Source organism: Nipponia nippon, unplaced genomic scaffold (assembly GCF_047370975.1).
Source record: "Nipponia nippon isolate SJK-2023a ecotype South Korea unplaced genomic scaffold, ASM4737097v1 scaffold_43, whole genome shotgun sequence".
NCBI classification, from domain to species: Eukaryota; Metazoa; Chordata; class Aves; order Pelecaniformes; family Threskiornithidae; genus Nipponia; species Nipponia nippon.
Window position 1 is genome coordinate 898,162 of NW_028262362.1, and position 10,952 is coordinate 909,113.

At 61.2% G+C, this 10,952-nt stretch overlaps 1 long non-coding RNA gene across 1 annotated transcript; it reads left to right on the forward strand.

Moving 5' to 3' along the window:
* The first annotated feature begins 1,978 nt into the window (after positions 1–1,978).
* Positions 1,979–10,499, forward strand: LOC148052845 (uncharacterized). Its single transcript, XR_015709151.1, has 4 exons — positions 1,979–2,280; positions 2,529–2,718; positions 3,771–4,044; positions 9,880–10,499. It is a non-coding gene; the product is annotated as an uncharacterized LOC148052845 (long non-coding RNA).
* The last annotated feature ends 453 nt before the right edge of the window (positions 10,500–10,952 follow it).

The following is a 10,952-nucleotide window of genomic DNA, read 5'->3' on the forward strand; positions in this document are numbered from 1 at the left end:
TGCCAGCCACGCAGGCTTTGCCGTTCAGCGTCTGAGCAGGTCTCGGCTTCCAGCAAGCTTCCTATGGCCTCGCTGGTTCTCAGAAAGTGACAAACCGAAGTCTGTAGTTTACGCCATCAGCGGTCCAAATCTTTCAGGACGGGCAGGGCTGCCAGGCAGCAACCGGCGGCCGAACGCAAGCATCCGAGCCCCAAATCCATCCCTTGGCTACGCGGAGGGGCCAGCTGTTGAGCCTCCTTCGCTAAAAGGACCCGAGGACAGTTCTAGGGCTTCTGACATTGAGCTAAAGGATCGTTACCTAAAGTCAGAACGTAGCGTTTGCCCTGGACGTAACCTTTTCCCAAGCTGAGCAAGTCGTTTGGTCCTAACTGCACAATTCTTTTCTTAGGCGAGTGATACAATCCTTTTTTTTTTTTCCACCCAAGTACAGGGAGGAATTATTTTAACTTAGTAAGCGACTCTGACTTGCATAATTACCGCCTTTTCTGCCAGGCTGATGTTGCTAAACGTCAAGGCTCTGAGCGCTTGTGCCACGTAAAGTAATTAGCGATAAATGACACTTGAACTGACACCAGGTACGAGGTCCCTGAATTCCCAGCTCGGTGCTGTTGCGAGAAGGAGCGGGGAGCCGGGGCGAGGCGCGACGGGCGGCATCGATCCGCGCTGGCCAGTCAGTTCTCATCAGAGGGTCCTGACGACGGGCTAATGGCTTTCTCTGACGATCCAATCCCATTTTCTAGGCAGCGGCTGGCGGCGAGCCGCCTGGGATAGGATCTGCTCCCCGCGGCATCGATCGGGCGGGGACGCGCTCCCCCTCCTCCTGCCGGGGCGGAGGGGAGCAACGAGGGGGGCGATGCTGGAGCCCGGCCCCGCGCAGCAGTGGCAGCAGCGGCAGCAGCCCGGCGGGGCCCGGAGCTGCCGTGCCGCTCGCGTCCCCGCTGCGCGTTGCCCCTCGCAAGCGCCAAAGAACTTCCCAGCCCGCAGCGCGCTGCGGGTAGGGCGTATTTACGATATTTACCGTGCACGCCGTGCAACGGGCTTTCCTTGAGTCCCGCGAGCCCGAGCAAGGCCATAACTCCGGCGGTGCCGATTTGCCGGCCGTTTGCCGCAGATGCTCTCCCTCGCACGCATTACCCTCCTCTGAGCTGAAATGAACGCTGCTTTATCTGGATGTGTAATTTCGGCGAAGGGAAAAAACCACGTTCCATCTAAAAAGCAACACTCGGGCTAATATTTTAACATCCGAATTGGTACAACCGAGCAAATCATTTCAGGCTAATGGCCAACAGAAGTTTGAACTCCCCTCGTCCTATTCCAAAAGGCAGCCGCGGGGACATTCCCTGCTGCACGGCAGAGGGCTTTCCTGAAAAACGGGAACGCCGAGTCAGCAGGGTGGCAGGTTTTCCATGGAAGCTTGTAGGGAAAGCACGGGAACGGGGATTCTGCAGGTGGGCAAAGCTCTGCCTGCCGCGCTGCTGTCTGGCAAACGAGCTTTAATTGCGTAAACAAACTTCAGTTAAACACGCGAACTTTGGTTAAGTAACTGAACAAAGGCAGAGCAAGTGAGCCCGGCTGGCAGACAGCAGCCCCGGCCTCCCCCGAGCGCTCCCGTGCCGCGGCGAGGCGCCACGGCGAGCTGCCGCGGAGGCGGCGGCGGGGCTGGCATCCAGCGGTGCCGGGGCAGGGGGTGAGCATGGCTGGTGCCGAGCCGATGAGGACGGTGGCCCCTCCAAGCACTCGTACGGTCTGGAGAAATCCCAGCCGGTTTTCGGCTGCCGTGCAGCCTGTGGAGGAGGCGTGGGGGCTGCCCCGCTGCCCGGAGAGCCGTGCCGTGCCCTGCCGTGCCCGGCTCTCCGGCGAAGCCGTCCACGGTGGTGCCCGTGGTGCGGGAGGCAGGGCAGGCCAGGAGCAGCTGGGTCGGGGAGGGCTGCAGGCAGAGGGGGCGGTGGCTTGGAGTTTGCACAGCCAAAAGCTCAGCTGGTGTAAGGTCAGCACAGCTGCCCCGGCCCAGGGCCAGGTGCAGCTATTTATAGCGGGCGGAGGGGCTGCCTTGCTGCCGGGGCTTGCAAGAGCTGCCGCAGGCAAGGTGAGGGCTTCTCCTCCGAAGAACTTGCCGGCGCCCCGTGCAGGCGCCGACCGCGGAGCTCTTCGCTCCGTGTCCCCTGGCAGCTGAGGCCTCGCTGAAGCGGTGCCGGTTTTCACCCGGGTGTCTCTGCCTGCCTGCCCCACAGCCTGCGTGCTCCAGCTTCTCGTCCGGCTCTGCGGGATGGCAGCAGCACTGTAAGTAACAGACCTGGAGTAATGGGGGTAGAATAGGGCAGAATCTAGATAGAAAGAGGGTGCGGAGAGATGCAATTCAGCAGCGCGGCGGCAGGCAGACAGAGGCAGGCGGGATCTGCGGGCGCTCGGCAGCCTGCCTGTAGCTCCTGGAGCTTGGGGGAAGCTCTGACCTCCAGATGAAGGGCACCGAGCCCCTTCAGAAGGGCGAGGGCGTTCAGCAGCCCCTCGAGGTTTCGTTCCTGTCCTAGGACCCCGCTGTAAGCGCGACCCCCTTCAGCCGCGCCCCCCCCTTCGCTCCCGGCTTTGTGCCCGGCCCCAGCGAGGAGGTGAGCCCCCGCTCCCGCCGAAGCAGCGCCGTGGTCGCAGAGCCTCTCCGTGCCCTTCACGCTGTGCCGCGCCGGAGCCTTTCTTTCCTGCTTCCGTCTCGGTCCCCGCCAGGTAAGGACCGTTTTCTCCATCTCGGAGTACGAAGGGGGAAGGAGTCCCCGCTGTTGAAAAAGACCCCGAGACACAAAGTGCTGGGGAAGAGCAGGGACTGTTTTGAAGACCTGCTGGCGGTTTCCAGCGCTCCGTTTGACCTCGCTTGCTTTCTGGAAATCCCTTTTTCCTCTGAGAGGCTTAAACAAAGGCTTGCTTCGTGTCCCGACGGTCACAGCGTTGCCCTTCGCATCCCCCCAAGGCCCCGCTTGCTCGCTCTCAGCAGCCTTTGGGGCGAGTGGGATTCCCTCCCCTTTCCCAACAAAATAGGCAAAAGCGGGATTCCCTCGCTGCCTTTGGCTCTCTGGAACGCTACCTGTGCAGCCTGGACGTTCGTTGATACCTGTTGTTAACGGTTTGTGTTCGGGGTACAGAGCCTTCTGCTCGGACGCCCTGGGTTAAGCATCCATCGGCCGAGCCCCCCCGTGCCCGCTCTCCCCGTGCCTCCCCCGGAGCCCTCGCCTCTGCCTCCCTGCCGCAACAAGCGGGGCGAGCGGTGCTGGCGTCGCCTCGCCCGCCGGAGCGCGCTCGGAGCAGGCACGCGTGAAACGAGCCAACGGGAGATAGGAAGGCTGCCAGGAGTGAAGGGAATATTTGATCCTGCTCCCTCCCCTCTCCTCTGTGCTCCGCTCTCCGGCCTCCCTCGGGGCTGGCACCTCGCAGCCTCCCGGTGCCGCAGCCCCGCTCCCGGCTGCGTGCTGGCGACAGGTTGGCAGCAGCTCCTCAAAATGGCAGCTGCGCAGGAATTTCAATGAGATGGAGAAGGTAACCTCCAGCCTGCGACTCCGCGCGCTCTCCTCCCTCTGCTCCCTTGCACCCTCTCTCTGTTCCCGTCTGCTCTCCGCTGGATTTCTGTGCCAGTGGCCAGCTTTCCCTTGGCTGTGCCCGGTGCCTTTGCCAGGGCGGGAGGCGCTGCCCAGCGCCCCCCTCGAGGGGGCAAAGCCCGCCTCCGACATCGTCCTGTTTCTGCAGATGTGCCCCTTACCCGTGCTTCGGGCGTTCATGGTTTGCAGGCTCTTCTGCGCTTCCCACACCGGGCCCTGGCATCGACGCCTCTTCCTAGAGTCCCCTCGACGAGTCTGGCGGAGCCACGAGCTCAGTGGGAGACTTCACACGATCTGGGATGATTTCTTTTTCCCGGCGGTGGAAAGCGGCCTTTTAAAAGCAGGAGCGAGCTCCGGCCCGGGCGCAGCGTCCCAAGGGCCTCATCCGTCCCCGTGCTCCAGCCCGGCGCCCGGGGCGAAGCTGGCAGTGCTCCCGAAACGGCTCCCGTGTGACCCGCCGCAGGTAACTGGCTCCCAGCTGGGGGGGGACGTGGCGCCCGGAGCATCGCTCCGACGGTGACCTGGAGCTGCCGAGGAGCCAGGCTCCTGCCTGCGCCCGCCGGTCAGGCAGCCCGTGCCCGCAGCCCCGGGAGCTTTCCTTCCCCCGCCGCTCCCTGCCCGTAATCAGCCCGATTACGTCTGGATAATTTTCCCTTCTCTGGGTAATGCTGCTGTGTTGAGCAGGAACGAGGAGAATGGCAGTGTTTTTCTGCGACTAAGAAAAGGTGTACGTGGCCTCGATTGCAAATGAAAAATTAAGGCCCCGTGTCTTGCATTCATTCCTACTTGATTACGCACCGGTACGTAAACAAATCTTCGCCCCGTTGCCTGAGGGGTGTCAATGATCTACCTTTTCTTCTGCTCGCCTCTCCTCCAGCAAATCTATAATGCACTTAATCTTCACCAGTCGCTCTCCTCAGTTTTTAAATGTCTAATTTGCTGCCGAGCGCAGCTCCAATTCTCTCTGTGCCGCCGCTTTAACTTTCTGGCTCGTGTTTGCCCGATTGCTTGTCTGCTTGGATGGAGAGCCGAGGCGCAGCTGATGCCGGGGGCAGAGGGGCCAGGGCGGGGTGCGGAGGCACCTTGTGCCCTGGGAGCCGGCCTCTTCGGCTCGTGCCACCAGCAGGCCGCTTTCGAGCGAGGCTCGACCAAACTTGGCGGCTTTGTCTGCCAGCGCGCAGAGCCGCGCTGACGCTCCCGCGGTACGGCCCCTTGGGCTTGCCTTGCGAGTATCAAACATCGGGGTACGGAGAAGGAAATAGAGTTGGAGCTGGCGCTCCAGGCGTGGGAACCTCCTCTCCAGCGTCGCCCCGCCGGCCTTAGCCTCGGCGGTGGCCTGGGGGATGCTGGCGCGGTGCCGGGGACGGGGCTCCGCAGGTAAGGGGGGGCCTGGATGGGTTCCCCCTCGCAGGGGGGCGGGCACGGCCGGGGGGTGGGAAGCTGGGGGAGAGGCCCCCCGTTTATCAGGTACCTGCGATCCTTCGGGTGTCACGTTTGCCTGGGGCTGTGGTGCAGCGGGGGGTGGTGCGTTGCTTGCCTGGGCAGAGGTGTAAAAGCAAACCTGGGACCTACAGAATTTGGACAACCGGTAAGTGGCGGGAGGGCAGTTAAACCTGCCGTAGGCTGGCAAGCGCCAGATTCAACGGCTGGGTCACTGGAGCGCTTTAGCGGACAGTTGCGCAGCGGTGCGGAAGGAAACGGGGAGCAGGAGTTGCTGAGGGTGTTCAGCCCTTTGCGTCGTCAGTGGAAACGCCTTATCTTTTTCATCCGTCTGGCCAGCAGCTTTCCCGGTTGGGACTAGCAGGGCCGAAGGCAGATCGTGCCAAGCGCGCCCATCACAAGGCCTTGGGGCTTGGAGGAGCTGTCGTTGCTCAGCACCGCGGTAGTAAATGCATTCGCGCCGTCTGCCTCAGCCTGTTGGTACCGTGGGTAAGCGATGATTGCTTGTGCGCGCGCATCTCTGCAGTGGAGGCCACCTCGTGGCTCCGCCTGGTGAGCAGGGTTCGCTGCCTCCTTCAAGCCGCTTTAGCTGGCGCGTTGTTGTCTCTGGCGCGTCTGGTTCCCCACCGCGGGCCGCTGCCCGCCTCCAGCCGCCGCTCTGGCAGGCCGCAGGGCAGGGTGGGGGACAGCTCGGCTTCTGGACCGCTCCAGCCTTGCAGCCTGCTTCTGCCCTGCAGAGCTCCTGCCTGGCTCCGGTCGCTTCTAGCCCGTGGGACCAGAGCGAGACCAGGGCGCTTTTCCCTCCGCCCCGGGGTGGGAAGCCGGGGCAGGGCTGGGGGCGAGCGCTGGGGGCAGAAGCCGCCGCCTCCCGGCGCGGGGTGAGGCGGCGGCGGTCGGCTGCTCGCTGCTTTTCCTCAGCTTGCTCCGGGCCAGGTCTGAGATGCGCTGGAGGCGAGGCTGCGTGGAGCAGAACCCGTTCAGGTTATCAAACTCTCCATAAAACTTGCAAGACGTCTCCTTGCGTGTCTGCGCGCGCGCGCGTGTGTGTGTATATATATATATATGCTGCTTTTTTTTTTTTAATACTCTAGCGAGGTCTGAGGCTTTTCCTTCCGCTAGCTTTTATCTAGTCGTGACTCCTGCAATATTTAATCTTTATCAGAAACTGTAAGCCTTGTATTTATTTTATGGGTCAGTTGTTCATCCTTTTCCCTCGATGCTCTCGCTGGCACTGGATAGCATGGAGCGGGGAAAGAAAAAGAAAAGGGGAGGGGAAAAAAAGAAAGCCCTGCTTGTTTCTGCCCGTCAACATTTGTCCAAATGACAGGCAAACAAATCAGAGCTCTGAAGGCTAATAGCAGGAAGATAAATCTGGCAGAGAGCAAACGGTCGCATGGAAGGGACGCTGGAAATTTCCATCCCAGCCAGAGCGCCTGGGGAGGACGGGCAGATTGCAGGCCGTGGCTCGGGCCAGGCTGGCGCGCTCCTCTCTTCCCATAACCCTCTTGCTCCCGGGGAGCGATTCGGGTCTCGGAGAAGCTGGAACGCGGCCACCTGCACCCTTGTCGATGCAGCCACGGCCTCTGCAGCCCGAGTCCGGCACCAGGGTCCTGTGCGGGTGGGACTGCGGGTGGCCCGCAGGGAGCCCAGGCTCGTGAAAAATGTCTGCAGCTTCGCGAGCCCCGATATCTGGCTGAAAGGCGAAATACCGGCTGCTCTCGTTGTCGTCTTTCCTATCTAGAAAGCCTTCGCTCAGAATCGAGATGAATAAAAGATTAGCGTTACTGGGGAGAGGCGGCGCCGAAGGTAAAGGTGATCCACGGAATTTACTGTATGCGCTGCAGGGACGTAAATCAGGAGGAGGCAAGTGCTACCGAGGCATCCCGAATCTGTTTTAAGGATCCCTCGTGCAGCCTTTAGCCCTTCTTGGGGCGCAGAGGAGGAGGCAGGCGGAGGAGCGTCCTTCAGAGGACCCCCGCCTTCTCCGGGGCGGGCGGCGCGGGGATGAAGTCAGACCCCGGCGCCGCTGCCGGAGCGGGGACGTGGAAGGAACCGTGATGGATTATTTGGGGATACAGAGGTGCTTACTGGTTTTGTAGCCCCTACGTGGTTGAAAGGCAACGAATATTTCGCATCTAAAGCACTATCTGAAGCGTGGGCAGGGAAAGATTCTCTCTTTCTTCGCCGCCCTCCACCCCTCGCTCCTTTTTTTTTTTTCCCAAAGTCGGGAAAATCTGTCAAAACATTTATCAGGAATCTGTAGGAACTGGCTAAATGCTGCGGATTGCTAATCTGTGCAGAGCTAATAGGAGCGAACAAAGTCACCGCAGACTTGCCGCGGGCAGTGGCGGTAAGGATTTAGCACAGGGAATTCGGGTGAAACGTGAAGCGCCTCTGGAAAGCGGGGTGCGAAGGCGTGGTTTTAAAGGGGTGCGCCTCGGGGAGCCCTCCGACTGCCCGGGGAGGGGAGAGGGGGGCTCCCCACCAAGGCCCCGGGCGGCCCGGCAGCCTGGAGCACAGCAGCGCCCGGCGCAGCGGAAGGGATTTATTCGGGCGCCGCGGTAAATGAAACATGAGCACCGAGAGGGTGTTGTACGCGCTCCAGCTTGCATCTTTACGGGCAAGTTTATTACAGACCTGTTGCGGGTTTCGTGCCTCTTAAAAGCAGTTGTGTTTCCGTCTCTCTGCTGCAGTACGTACCCCTGAGCATCCCCGCCGACAGCCGGTGCTGTCACGAGCCCCTTTCCGTCGGCCGCCAGCGTCTGGCTCCCCGGGTTTGGCAGAGATCTACTTGTAAGTCAGCCCACCCTGATCATCTGCCTTTACGAGCCTCGGCGAGCCTCTGGGTGATTTCATATTTGCCTCAAAATGTAAATTGCCTAATTGGTGTACGGCTGGACCTGGCTGGGAGGCCCCTCGTTCGGGAGGCGCAGTCTCTTGCTCCCCCATCAATTAATCTTGGGCTGCGGGAGGCTGGAGCTCAGCTACCAGCGGGAAGACTGGCGGCTTGTGCAACGGCACGGAAGCAAAACAACTGAAGCACCCGGGAAGGGGAAGGGGAAGGGGAAGGGGGAGGAAAGTTGTACCAGAGAGAGGTCGGCTCTGGCGGGGTCCGAGCCCCTTTCCCCGCCTGGCAGTGCCGGCGGCACCGTCGCACCCTCCTCGCTCTTCCCATGCTCTCCGGCGGTTCCCCGCGTGCCCAAAGCGGAGCACGGGGTCACGCAGTGCTGCAGCACCCACGTCGTTTCGCGCTCGGTATAAATAATAGCGTCGCTCGCGGGGGCGGCTCGGCGCTGCTGCCTAAAGGCAGGAGGGCTGAAGGTAGCTCCGCTGCGCCATTTGCAGTACGCTCCTTTCTGTCGTTCTTCCTGTAACGGGTGGCCTTTGCTGCTGTTACTGACCCCGAGGGGCCGGGGGCCACCCGTGCCTCTGGTCTCCGGTGGGCTCCGCAGCCCGTCCGTGACTCCAAGCAGCCTGGCTGCTGCAGAGGGCTCCCGGCTCTGCCGGGTTCACGTGCTCCTGCTCCGCGGTGCCTGGTGCCGGCAGCTGAACCGGGCTAGCGCCAGGGCTGCCGGACCTGCCGGCCATGGGGAAGCTAGCCCAGGAGCCCGGTGTTCCCGGGGGCTGTCCCTACGGCCTCTGGCACCAATGCAAGTAACTTTGCTTCTGCTTCGGTTTCCGCTGGAAGCAAGGCTCCCTCGGGCGCGCAGCGTGCCGCCGCCTCCACCTGACATTGAATTAGAAGGAAGATGTTTCCTCTGCGTCGGGCGAAATTTGGATGCGAAGAAGAGCACGGGCTGGAGCGCGCCGTGCGGCGCTCTTCCTGCGTAATAGCTGGGTCCGTTCTTGCGGTGTTGCTCGAGGTCGCCTCTCCGCATCCTCCCTCTCCCACGGTGGAGAGCTCGTTCGTCCGCTTTGTTCCCCTCCTTTTATTTCGGAGGGTTAAACGCCGAGTTCTCCTGTCAGCTGTCACCCTTCGCCGTCTTTGCGCTTGACCTGCGTGGAGAAATGGGCAGGCGGCTCAGAAAAATGGCAGGTTGGAAAGCAGGTGTTTCACAGGCTGTCGATTTACTGATTTGCATCGCACGCAGAAGCTGGAGTCGGGGTTGATGGCGCCGGGTGGCTGGCGGAGGCAGCGGTGCCGTGCAGGCCGCCCTCGCGGCGCTTCCTCGGGGTGCTTCTCGTCAATCGTCGTCGCTCGCAGCGCGGCGCGGCACGGGCCTCTCCAGGCTGCTGTGCTTCCAGCCAGGCTTTGAAGCCTTGTGCAGCTCTCCCCTTGCGTTTCGAGTCCTCGCCTTCAGCCCGGCCGCTTGCCGTCGCCTTCGGACCTTGCAGAACTTCCCGTGCGCGGCACCCCCTGGCTGTGCTGATGCCGGCGCGGGCACGTGAGGGCGGCTGTGTCGAGTGGAGGCCGCCGACGGCCCAGGCCCCAAGGGCTGTTGGCGGGCTGAGCGGATCCTCCCCAGATCGGAGACGCCCACGCGCGTCCCAAGCTTCACTCTTAACATCCTCCAGAGCAGAGAGCGGGCTGGCCCTGCCCGCTTCGTTTTCTTTTACGAGAACCAGGGTGGTGTAGCGCGAGCTGGAATAACAGTCCAAGTGTTGTCTGGAGACAACTAGCCCAGATACGGCAAAGAGACAGCATTTTAAAACCTCATTTAAGCGAACACAATGAGAGGGCTCTTGGGGAGAAGGAGAATTAATTAATCTTATTCCTACGTAGATGCTGTTAATTAAATGGAAGCGCGTGGTCTTTTTAAAAAGAAGCACGTGGAGAAGAACCCGTGCCTTTGCACGAGCCTGCTGAGCAGGAGGAGGATGGGGGAGCGAGGCTTTTCTTTTTTGGCGTGTTTTCCAGAGGAACGTCCTTCCGAGCAGGAGAGGTCCGTTTTGGGAGTGCGTGCGCCGAGCCTCTCCTTCCGTTCACCCCTGTCTGTGCGATGCAGCCTGATGCAGGCGGAGCACGGCGATGGACGCAGGGGCTCCCCGTGCAGGCTGGAAGCTGCAGAGGAGTACGAGCACCTTCCTTCCACGGGGTCTGCGCGGCAGTGCCGCCCAGGCGAGGTCTCCAGAGACACAAGGAAGAAAGGCAGTGACTCCCTTTCCCCGTCTGTGCCATGGACGTGGCACGACGGTGCTGCCTAGCTGGAAACCTGGCTGGGCACCTGAAAACTCTGCCAAAACCCCTGTTGGGGCGCTTATGGTTCTGGCAGTTGCTACCTGGAACGCTGGAGGCAAGCAGAACTAAAAGGTCCATTTTCTGTTACCGGCTGAAACTGAATTTCTTCCCGCGCCCCCAGTCCCTGGAGCTCCCAGCTTCTGGAGAGCGATCTGGATCCTTGGGGCAGGGACCTCAAGGAAGGCAGAGCTTTGCCTCCTGCTTATTGCCGAGCTCCCTGAAGAAACGAGCAACGCTTCCCTGACTCCCGGAGACCCAAAACACCAGCAGGTGATGGATGGGCACTATTACCTATTTATGAAGCGTCGGGTTTTGACAGGCGCGGCGAATTCAGCCAAATATTACTCTGTTTCCCCCAGCCCTTGCTTAAAGTGTGAAGAAGACAAACAAGGAAGGGGAGTTCTGTTTGCTCGTTTGCGAGAGCGCGTTTCCCTGCAGCCCTCTCCGGGGGAAGTAGCTCTTATCAAATACAGTTGGTGTGTTTTTCTCTCTTAGATTTAACAGGGGAAAAAATAAAGATGGAAAAGCTGGCGCAGTTTGCTAGGCTGAGCACAGCGTTACTCCAACAGCAGGCTCGGCTCTCAAACGTGACAAAACGCGAGCCGTTCCCCCGGCAGCCCTTGCCCTGCTTTGGCTCTCGGCCGCGTCGCTCCCTGCTTTGGGGCCGGAAAGGACCGTGCCGCACAGAAGGGGACGGTCCCCCGTACCGCCGTCAGGGCGGTCAGGCCCCCTGGGAGGGAGGAGAGGCGTTT